Source organism: Culex quinquefasciatus, chromosome 1, assembly GCF_015732765.1.
Source record: "Culex quinquefasciatus strain JHB chromosome 1, VPISU_Cqui_1.0_pri_paternal, whole genome shotgun sequence".
Classification (NCBI taxonomy): Eukaryota; Metazoa; Arthropoda; class Insecta; order Diptera; family Culicidae; genus Culex; species Culex quinquefasciatus.
Genome location: NC_051861.1, coordinates 111469788 through 111482374, shown reverse-complemented (window position 1 = coordinate 111482374; position 12587 = coordinate 111469788). Strand labels below are relative to the sequence as shown.

Sequence of the window (12587 nt, the reverse complement as noted above, 5' to 3'; positions counted from 1 at the left end):
TACATTATGAAAAAAATCAGAGTTGGGTAATTTTTACTCTAACTTGCAATTGATTACAATTTACCAAAATGTGAATGAAACGCATAAAAATCTGTCATCCAAACAAAAAAAAACTCGAAAAAGCTTGCTTAAATTCTACTCAAAAATGAGTAATGAAGTAAAAGTCAGATTTGGATAAATTTCACACAAACTTACAATTGAATGAATTTCACCCAAATCTGACATCAGTTTTGAAAAAAGAAAGGGTCCTTTCACAAATTGCGTAATGAATCAAATGGCAGGTTTGCGTAGTTTTACTCAAACTTCAAATTGATTTAAAATTTAAAAATTTGAATAAATTTTAGAAAATGCATTTTTCTTATAACCAAATTTTCAAAAAGATTGGACCCGTTCATAACTAACGTGAATTGGAGATAAATTGAGAAGTAATCGGAATCATTGCTGGCATTCAAAAGTTTTCAATCAAACTCAAAAAGTGAAATGTAGCAAACGTCAGATTTGAGTAAATTTCATTCAAGCGATTTAGTAATGAAAATTCTTCAAAATTTGCATAGATTACACCCGAAAGAGACATTTTCCGTATAAGTCAGCTTTGATAAAGATGAGGTCCGTTCACAAATGCTGTCTAAATTCACAAAATGAGCTAAGAAACTTCATTCAAGAAAAGTCATATTCCGTGAACAAACTCATAAATGAACATCGAGGCAAATTTCGGGAATGAAGATGTCAACTCAAAAATACCAAAATTTGAATGAAATTCGCCCAAATCTGACATTTTCCTTTCCTTCCGGCATTGCGGTCATTCAAAATATTTCAATTTTTTGACAAACTCAATCAAAAATGAGTAATGAAGCAAATTTCAGATTTGGATGAATTTCATTGAAGTGATTGAAATTCTAAACATGCATAGATTGCATCCCAAAAATACATTCTCCAAAGCCATGTTTGAAAAAAGAGGTCATTTCATAGATAGCTTTGATTCAGAAAAATAAGGAAAAATTGTATTAATGCTGACGAATTCGCTCAAAACAGCCAAATTCTTTTGAACATAATTTAAATTGAGTACCTACTTATGTAAATTTTAGATTTGGGTAAATTTTTCTCAAACTTCAAATTGACCGCATTCGGAAAAAAAACCGTCATCAGGGGTGACATTGGGTCATACGAATTTTTACATTTTTGAATGACCCAATCTCATTTGGTAACCCAAACTGCAGCTTAAAACTGATTTCAGATGCATGTTTCGAATGAATTCCATGTACTAGAAAATGAGTTATGATGTAAATGTCCGATTTGAGTAAATTTTAACTAAAATTTAAAAATAATAGAAATCATCTCAAATTTCTAATTAATTTCATAAACTCAAAAATGCATAGTGATCGAAATTCAGATTTCGGATTAAACAAAATGATTGAAATTATCTTAAATTTGAATTCATTTCATGAAATTAAAATTGAGTAATGATCATATTCAGATTTTGGGTTGATTGTATCTAAACTTTAATTGATTGAAATTATCTCAAATTTCAAATTAATTTCATAAACTTTAAAATGAGTAATGATCAAAATTCAGATTTTTAATTGATCACCAAAACTATTTTTTTTTTTCAATATTTAACATTAGAATGAATTTCATATGCTCAAAAATGAGTTAAGATGTAAATGTTAGATTTGCGTAAATTTCACTAAAATTAAAAATTGATTAAAAATTTCTCAAATTTTAACATAATTTTATTTACAAAAAACATCAATGATTTAAATATCAAATTTTGAAAAATTAATTTAAATGTCTTAAAAAATGGATGTTCTACAAAAAATTATTTAAATTATCTCAAAAATGATCTATCAAAAATGAGTTATGATGTAAATGTCAGATTTGAGTAAATTTTACTAAAATTTAAAAATGATTAAAATCATCTCAAATTTCAAATTCATTTCATTTACTCAAAAATGAGTAATGATCAAATTTCAGATTTTGGATTAAAAAAAGATTGAAATCATCTAAAATTTGAATTAACTTCGTAAAATCAAAAATTAGTAATAATCATGTTCAGATTTTGGGTTGATTTTACCTAAACTAAAAATTGATTGAAATTATCTCAAATTTCAAATTAATTTCATGAACTCTAAAATGAATACAAAGAGACGAGTTGTTCCTTTGTATTCATAGTAATGCATTCTGCTAAAGCGCTCAACCAAACCACAAATCCAAAATGAGTATGATCACAATTCAGGTGTTGGGTTGATTTCACTTCAGCAAAAACACATATTTAAAATAATTAAATTAGAATGAATTTCGTATCCTGAAAATTGAGTTATGATTTAAAAGTCAGATTTCCAAAAAATTCACTAAAATTAAAAATTTAAGGAAATTTCTAAAATTTAAACACATAAAAAGATTAATCATTTAAATATCAGATTTTAGAAAATTTATTTAAAATATTAAAAAATATATTTTATACAAAAATTTATTTAAATTATCTCAAAAATGATCTATCAAAAATGAGTTTTGATGTTAATGTGAGATTTGAGTAAATTTCACTAAAATTTAAAAATGATTGAAATTACATCAAATTTAAATTGAATTCATAAACACAAAAATGATCAAAATTCAGATTTTGGGTTAATTCCACCTAAACTTAAAACTGATTAAAAATATTTAATATCAGAATGAATTTCATATCCTCAAAAATGAGTTATGATGTTAAATTCAGATTTGCGTAAACATCAAATTTTAGCATAAATTCATGTACTAAAAAGATTAATGATTTAAATACCATATTTTGGCAAATTAATTTAAATTTATAAAAAATATATATTATACACGCAGAAAAATAAGGCATATTTGAATCAACAAAACGTTTTGTTGATTTGAAAATCAAGATTTTTGTTGAATCGACGCTAAACGTCAAAGCAACTTTTTCAAAACAACAAAGGATTTTTGTGGAGTTAAGAAAATCAAGGTTTATTTCAACGCAAAATCGGCGTTGATTATATTCAACAAAAAAAATGTTGAATCAAACCTCGTACCTGATTCCTGATTCTACAAAACATTTTTCTGCGTGTATAAAAAAAATTTCAATTATCTCCGAAATCATCTATCCAAAATGAGTTTTGATATAAATGTCAGATTTGATTAAAATTTACTTAAATTCAAAAATGATTGAAATTATCTCAAATTCAAAATTAATTTCATTCACTCAAAAATGAGTAATTATCAAAACTCAGATTTTGGATTGATTTCACTTAAACTAAAAATTTATTTAAAATATTTAAAATAAGAATGAATTTCATATTCTCTAAAATGAGTAATGATGTAAATGTCAGATTTGCGTAACTTTCACTGAAATTGAAAATTGATTGAAATTTCTCAAATTTTAACATAATTTCATTTACTTAAAAAAGAGTAATGATGTAAATTTTCAGATTTTGACAAATTTTTTAAGATACAAATCACCTCCGATTATTGAATTACCAAAAAAAATCGGATGATCGAGTCTGGACTGTATTCAGAAATGAGTAAATTAGCAAGCAAATGCAATTCGGGCATATTTCACTAAAACCTAAAATTAATTGAAATAATTGAACGAATTTCACTCAGATTTATTCTTTCAGTCACTGGTGACAAGTTTCCTAAGCAAAATAAATATTTTTGCAATTCCGTCGTGAAACTACTTACTTTTCCTGTCATTCTTGAACGACGAAATAGCCTACTTTTCTGTACCAAAAATAACAGAATCGAATAGCAACACTTCTCAAAATAAATGCTGAAAAGTTCTACTTTTCAGCACTCAAATGGGTGCTGAAAAGTTGAACTTTTCAGCACTTGTTTCGAAAAGTACACTTTTCAATATTTTTTTGATTTAAACGATTTATTGACCAAATATATGAAAATTTGACATAAAATTCCACTCAGTGTGTGTTTTTTGAAATTGCAAAAAATGTTGTATGGAACTCGTTGCAAAACTTGATTTTTTCAGCACTCTTCGTATTTATCCAACTCGGTGAACCTCGTTGGATAAATGTACGACTCGTGCTGAAAAAATCCTCTTTTTGCAACTTGTTGCATAAACTACTATTACAAGACTCAAAAAAAAAATGTTCTAAAGAAAATTACATATAAAGGTGAATTTCACACAAACCTAAAATAGATTATAATTATCTCATTTAAAAAAATGATTTTCATGTACTCAATTTTTTTTTTCGATACAAATATCATGCCTTCAAACTCACTTTTGAGTAATCTTAGTTTCGTACTTTACGGTCCCCAAGTTGCAAAAAAAGCAAACCACATTCCCGTCATCCGGAACGGGAACCTTTTCCACCACATTTTTTATTTCTTCTGCGGTCACCCCGTCGGTCTCTCTCTCGGTGAACAGGGCCTCTTAAATGGCCAATAAAGTTTGTTGTTCCGTTTTTTTTTTTTTTGCTTTCACTGGGTTCCTGCTCCACGCTGATTCTTGTTTTGACGGGACCAAACTGACCAGTCAGTGGCACAAAAAGAGGTTATGTTTTGTGTTTGTGTAAGGGTGGGCAAATGTTTGAAGAGGGCGTGCGCCCCCTTTCTTTGGGTGGGTGATTTTTGAACGATTGCTAATGACTTTATTACAGAATTTGGAAGATTGATTAAAGAATTAAAATTAGTTGACGTTTAAATTTTCAATTCAGCTGAAAATTTAAGCCCTTTTACAAATTCGACTATCACGTTTCACTCTTTCACAACGGACCAGTCGTGTGGGGGCACAAACAAAACAGAAGCAGGCCATGAATTGTGAATTTCACCGAAACAAAACAAAGCAAATGGGCGTAAGACGAAGTGTAAACAAACCGAGTCCATCCTGCTCGTATCAAGAGAGAATGGGTGAGTTTGGCCCATTTGCATTGTTACGCTTGAAATAAAGACCCAGATCCGGTCTGGGTTGTTGGCTTTTTGTGTCCAACTTATTTTTCCCGTCTGTGTGTGTGTGTGTGTTGTCTTTGGGCAGTCAGTCGATAGCACCGAGTATATGGTTGTTTATGTTTTTGTTTTTGGTTGGGCTTTTTTGGGTCGGCTGTTGGCAGGAGAATTGTTGGCATTTGCGGGGTACGATTTGCGGAATTTATTCGGAATATGTAAACAAGGGAACATGTGTTTTTTTTTTTTGTGTTCGAGGGGTCAGATGAGAAAAAGTGGGTTTCAATAACATTTTGCGAGCTTATGAACAGCTTGGTTGGACGGGTAAAAAGGATACACAATTTAAATGAAGGCACAACATGATTTGGCGTTTTTTGTTATTGAAAATTTGCCGATATTGTTGCTGCCTTCAAACAAAAGCTTATGTTTCAGCTGCATTTTCCCAAAAAAAAAAAAAAAACTAAAAATAAGTCAAATCTCATCAGAGTGTAGTGAAGTAAACAAAGAGCTGTCACTTTAAAAATAGCATCCCTACACGCACACTCAATTTCACTTAGTTCTCGTAAAAATCGAAACAACTCAGGAATGAGTAATTGGACAACCTTTGACGTTGGATGAACTTAACTGAATTTTCATTGAATTTTATGTATAACTCACTCAAATCCGCATTTAATCGATTTACCTATTTTTAGGTAGGAATTATTTTAATCTAGGGTTTTGATGAAAATTGAACGTTAAATAGTCAAAACACTACGGACATTGAGTAAAATTCACCCCAATCTGGCAGCTGCAAAAAAATGTGAAGTGCGTGTAGGGATGCCATTTTACCGTGACAGCCCTAAAAAAAGTTAAAAATGAGTACTTTCTCGTCAGAGTGTCGTGATAAAAACAAGAAGCTGTCACTAAAAAAATGCTTCCCTGTTAAAAATGTTTGCTCTACAGTGGGTTAAAAGACGTGGTCTGGCAGTAAATAAAACTAGTATTTTCACGTTAGCTGAATTCTGATGAATGCAATGCTTAAAATTCCAGATTTTGACATTTTAAAATATATTCCCACCTTTATTTAACATTCTTGATAAATAATAGTTTTTCGGCAAAACTCGTCGAAACTGGCATTAACCAAGAATGTTAAATAAAGGTGGGAATAAGTCAAAGCAAAAAAAATTAATCTTACAATACATGACGAAAAAGCTGACAACTCGGTAGTGCTCTTTTCTAATTTTAATTTTATTTTGATGTTGAATTTTTGTGTATTGATATTATTTTTTCAACTGGCAACCCTGCCCAACTTACGTGTGTGTGTCAGCGTGTATTTCTGTGGGCGCCCTGACCCCGCGACCCAGCTGAGATTGGAATTTTTAGTCCGAAGAAAGAAAGAAAAAACTGTGCGGAACCATTTACCAGCACAAATGACTTATTCTTGTCTTTTTTGTGGAGCAGCTTTTCCCTGGCCTACTTTACTGGCGGAAAGTTTGCCTGGCTTTTCCACGGCTTACTGCGCCGCACCACAAGAATGTGCCGCGGCGCGGAGAGGACCGGTGAAAAGTTATTCCTGAAGGAGGAAGTGCCTCCACAGGGCTAATTAAAATGGCTATTCTTGAACGTCATCGTTGTTTACCTTTTTCAGGCTTGCACGTGGTAAATAGCTCTATTTTGTCAAGAATTTAAAGAAAAGGTGGGAAAATAAATCATATTTATCATATATTTTTTTTCATACATCAAATTTTTTGGAGCATTTGTGTTTATATAAACTTGGCCACACTGCCTCCCACCTTTTTCAACGAACCCTGAGGAAAAGATTTATAAAGATTTTTTTTCGCAATTTGCTAGTATTAAAAGAAAAATTGATAAAAATATTTATTGAATGCATTATTTTTTTTGAGAACTAGTAATTTTGATGAAAACTTGGCAACACTGCTTCTAGCCTTTTTTAACAAATCTTGTCGACAAGATTTTACAACAAGAGTTGGCGCAATGATGCTTAAGTTTTAAGAAATTTATTGGACAAATTAATACTGTTTTGATTCAATTTAAGCATCATTGCTTCCCACCTTTATAAACGAACCCTGAGGACAAGAGTTTTCAACAAAAGTTTGGTGCAATACTTTCTGAATTTTAAGAAAAGGCGGAAAATAATTCTTCATATCATTAAATTAAATAAAAAATAATAAGCTTGATTGAAATTCGGCAACACTGTCACGTTCTTACCTTGTTCAACGAACCTTGTCAAGAGTTTGCAGCGAAAATTGTGCACAATATTGAAATATTCTATGTCCAATTCAAGAAAATGTTGAAAAATTATTCTTTAAAGAAACAATTTATGATCGAAACTTGGCAACACTACTTCCCACCATTTTCAACGGACCTTGTGCACAAAATAGTTTTCAACAAAAGTTGGACGAAATTTTCTTCTGATTTGAAAAAAACAGTATGGAAAACAATCATTAGACCAATTAATAATTATGCTGATGCAAAGTTGGCAACTTTGCTTCCCACCTATGTTCAAGAATCTTGGAGACAAAAGTATTCAGAAAAAAAGTGCATTCATTCAAAAATTTTAAGGAAAATAGGATAAATTTACCATTCGCCATGCTTAAATTAAAAACAGCTTTGATAACATGTTGACAGCACTGCTTCCCACCTTTTCCCAGCGAACCTTGTCTCGACAAAAAGAGTTTTCACCGAAGGTTGCTCGCAATTTCGCCCCGCTACTATTTACAACAAACCGGGGGTCAGTCGGGGGAGGGTACCAGCCAGTAGACTGACTGTACAAAAGAAAAGAATAATTGCTTTTGTCTGTAAACGACAACACGGATAGCAGATGAATGAGCACCGTTGTTGTGTTTGGGATGAATAAAAGAATAAGTTGATAAAAGAAGGCAGAAAAGTTTCCTCCAAGCAAACTTGAAGTGGAAAATACGGTGATTTACGACTGTGAGAGGTGCGGAAAAGATCAGCTGGAAACGAGTTTACAAATTGACAGCATTGCCAATCGCAGCGGGATTGTTTTAATGAAGGGTATGGAAGCTGGCAACACTGGAACGGAAATGTCAGAGATGATTATGGAGATGCATTGTAGCCTACTTGGTTTCGCTTCTGTTTATATGATTTCGATTCAGAAAAACTGTCAAAGTAGTGTCAGTTTTACAACCAAGATTTTTACAAGAAGGTGGGAATGCACTTAAAAAATCTAATAAAATCTAATACAAAGTTCCTTTTTTATTAGTTTAGCTGACACTTTAAAGCGCAACACTTGAACGTGTCCATCAGTTCACCACCACAACCATAAAACCCCACGGCTAATCCCGTAAAATGTGACCGTTAAGCTGATCTGTCAGGGGAAATCTTCCGTTTTCCGCCATAAAAAAATAAACGATTGCCTTTTTCCCTTTTTTCGTCTAGTGCAGCCACTTTGCAGGTGTGACTTTTATGGTTTATGAAGGTGTGTGTGTCTGTCTAAAGAGGGGTTGCACTTTACTGGCTTGCTTTGATGGTGTATGCGCCACTGTGCCCCATACCGTACAGCTACGGGAAACCCTTTTGCCAAGATGGCCTGAAACAGCGGAAGTTACAGACGACGAAAAGAGACCTCCTTTTTTAATGAGGTTATAATCTTCACAAGACTCAACAACCGTGGGAATTTCCGCTTTACAGGAGTGACCTTGAAAAGGAGTGGTTCTTGGTATTGGAAAGGGCTTGAAAAGGGGGTTTAAATTTGTGGGAAGGATCTTTAAGGGGAAGAGTCCGCCCAACTTCAAGAACTTCAAGTTTAATTTTGACAATTTTTGACAATTTTGACAATTTTGACAATTTTGACAATTTTTACAATTTTGACAATTTTGACAATTTTGACAATTTTGACAATTTGACAATTTTGACAATTTTGACAATTTTGACAATTTTGACAATTTTGACAATTTAGACAATTTTGACAATTTTGACAATTTTGACAATTTTGACAATTTTGACAATTTTGACAATTTTGACAATTTTGACAATTTTGACAATTTTGACAATTTTGACAATTTTGACAATTTTGACAATTTTGACAATTTTGACAATTTTGACAATTTTGACAATTTTGACAATTTTGACAATTTTGACAATTTTGACAATTTTGACAATTTTGACAATTTTGACAATTTTGACAATTTTGACAATTTTGACAATTTTGACAATTTTGACAATTTTGACAAATTTGACAATTTTGACAATTTTGACAAATTTGACAATTTTGACAATTTTGACAATTTTGACAATTTTGACAATTTTGACAATTTTGACAATTTTGACAATTTTGACAATTTTGACAATTTGGACAATTTTGACAATTTTGAAAATTTTGACAATTTTGAAAAAAAATTCAATTTTGTCAATTTTGACAATTTTGACAATTTTGACAATTTTTACAAGTATGACAATTTTGACAATTTTGACAATTTTGACAATTTTGACAATTTGGACAATTTGGACAATTTTGACAATTTTGAAAATTTTGACAATTTTGAAAATTTTGACAATTTTGAAAATTTTGACAATTTTGACAATTTTTACAATTTTGACAATTTTGACAATTTTTACAATTTTTACAATTTTGACGATTTTGACAATTTTGACAATTATTATGTGCTTCTCGTCATATTAACTCTCACTAATCCTGTCAAAGGTACACGGCAGTAAATTAGAAAATTCATTGCCTTTTCCGCTACACTGCGAACCATATCTTATAAACCTACATAAAGAAAACACAAAATTCCTACTCATCTTCCTTCCCACGGGGTGATTCCACCATATTTCATGGCACACTAAGTTATACATTTTTACGACCTTACACACACACACGTGGAAAAAGCAATGAAGACATCTTTTACTTCTTACTTTTGCCTCTTCTCATCTAGTCCGATCCGACGCAATTTAATTTATATTGAATTCCCTTGTCGGAACTTCCAGCTCCTAGAGATCTTTGCTCTCGGAAAGACACACGAGTCGCGTCGTCCACGTGGACCAACTTATCTTCAACGGCACCGGTGAGAAAAATCCACGTGTGGTCGTCATTTCTTAAAGGGTCTTGAATTGCCCAACGTCAAACCAGTACAAATATCCGGATCTTTTCCAGAATAGATTCGGAAAAAGTTCTGACAACAAGTTTGTACTGGTTTGACGTTTATATGTCACTGCCTTCAAACGTCAAAAATACAAAATGATTGTTTACATTTGAGGTTTGGACCTTTGGAAATGCCACTTTACTGTTTTTTTGGCCTACTCTTGTCGACTTGAATTGCTTTATCAAAAATGCTTGCAATAATTAATTTCTCATTTAGGGGAACTATACCCTTTCTCAGCCTATTTCTATTATCAGCCTATCAGCACTTTGATCATGAATTACAGCTTTCATAAAGTGTTTTTGACTGTTTCAAAGTTATAAATAGCTCAAACAAAAGTGAGCAAGCAACTCTCAATTGTTGATACATCTGAAAATGTTGAATTTATAGCGGAAAAAGGCAAAAGTGATGAGAATTGGTCGAAAGGCTTAGGGTGATTAAAATGGGCATATTTCCCCTAGCTAGTTTGCGGATCATCCCGATTATCCTGACCACCCGACCCGTTCCGCCAGTGTTGCCATATTATTGGCTCCCCTTTCGTATTTTAAACAGTTCATCAATTGTTTACATTCCTCGTTGAATATATTTTCTCTGCCACTCAACGGAAGCGCCACGCGGCGGAAATGACCCAATTTCAGTCAACAAAAGCCCGTGACACAGCCTGGGGGGCGTGATTCGAAAACAATCCAATTTCACGGTCACAAAAGTCGAAAAGCAATCAGCTTGAATGCACACAACAATGACAGATTATTTCGGTCGCAGAAGGCCAAAAATGACAACTCACGCACGGTGGTTGCCACCATTTTGACGTGATTAAAATGCCCGCCTCTTCCCGCCTACTACGACTACCCTGTTTGAAAAATGTCGCACGTCGTACGAGTTGTCGCACGGTTTTGATTTTACCGTTTCGATATCGATTGGTCGAATGGACGACAAACGGACGACAAACACTTGACATGCCCGACATGGTTTTTCTCATCGATTTTTTGACAGCTCGATGACTTTACCGTGTCGTCGCAAACACTTTGAAAGTTTTATTCATGTTCGAACATGTTTCATGAACAGAAGAGCGGCAAAGTCTGTTTTGTCAGAAGTTTTTAAAAAAGAATCGGTTCAGTAATGCGGTGAAGTCAGAGAAGAGTAAGATTTTAATAGACACTTGCGTCTTCAAAACGAATTGTAAATTCCTTTCTGGAAACCATTACCAGGAGAAGGAGGTCAAGGGAGTGGGTTTTTGACTCCCAGCTGAAGGACAACTTTGTGCTCGTGGAGGTGGACGACTTCAACGAATGGGCCGGACATTCAGAAAAATCCAAGGTTGGCGTGGCTTTATCAGGATCTTTACAGTCCGTCGGCTACGAGGCTACGAGGAGCACGAGGAGGCCTAATCCAACGGAGAAAACGATCCTAAAGGTGATGGCCGGAGGTTAAGTGGGTGAGGTGCATTCCATCGTGGATAATTGCGGCAGTACAAGGACGGGCAAGACACACGTCATATTCGGATACGGGCTGATACGGGTGACCTACCAGAAGGCCAAGAACTTGACCATTCCGTTGCTTTCGATTCTGGAGATTGAGACGTGCAAACGCCACCTGTGTATAATAAAGCTGGCCTACTTCCCGATCTTGAATCAGAAGCGCTTTAGGCAATCCAAGACGATTCAGGTAAAAATGGCTTATTTGGTAAAAATTTCATGTTAAAAAAAAGTTTCTTTCTCCAAACAGTTCGAATGTTGGTTCCACTGCGCGCCGAAGATCTCAACAGTGGTTTCACCGGCAAGAAATGTCTTCCACCCACACAGCCGCCGGTTCTGCACCAAATTCGCATCCTGAACGAGTTCCAGAACGACAACGCCATGACCCAGGAACCGCAAGACAAAGACGCAAGACAGAAAGAACTACCGCAATTCGCCACCAGTTCCAGCGTGAGCTCGGAGCCTCCGATGGAGGAAATTGACCGATAAAACGAAGTGAAAATTTTGCAGATCGGCCGAAAAGGATACTCCGGGTGAGGACTGAGCACCAGTAAGGAAGTTACGCTGGTGACGAAGATTTCTCTAGCCGCTAAGCAGTGTAGTAAGACAACTCTGTTTTCACTGCGAGTGACCAACGTTGCGGACGAGGTGGAATCATCGGCTATTGACCCGGACTTTTTTTGTTTTTGTTGTTATTGTCGCTGACAAAAACAATCCGGTCAAGCGGCATGACACGATCAGAACCTACGGAGCACCTTCTTCAACCCAACTTAGCTGAAACCGACCAAATTCAACTTGGAGCGTCAAACAAATCTCGAGTAAAGAGATGGTGAGATTAATTCAACAATTAACATGCTAATCGATTGTAAAATAATCATAATAAATGAAAATAAACAATAAATGCTCTAAAACAACTATTTTTATTTGAAACATAACCTAAAAATCCAAAATGACAGCACACGACAAAGGCGCGACATCCTAAATAACAAAACCGTGCGACGTCGGTCAAATGTCGTACGACAATGTCGTACAATTTCGATTATCGATCGCACGACAAATACGACATTTTGGTGCAAAAACGTATGACATTCGCGCGAAAGTTGTACGACATTGTCGT

General features: G+C 34.0%; 1 protein-coding gene across 14 annotated transcripts in view; it reads left to right on the top strand.

Annotated features, from left to right (window-relative positions):
• Positions 1 to 12587, top strand: part of LOC6051312 — a 171506-nt gene that overhangs the window by 136855 nt on the left and 22064 nt on the right. The window lies entirely within an intron of this gene.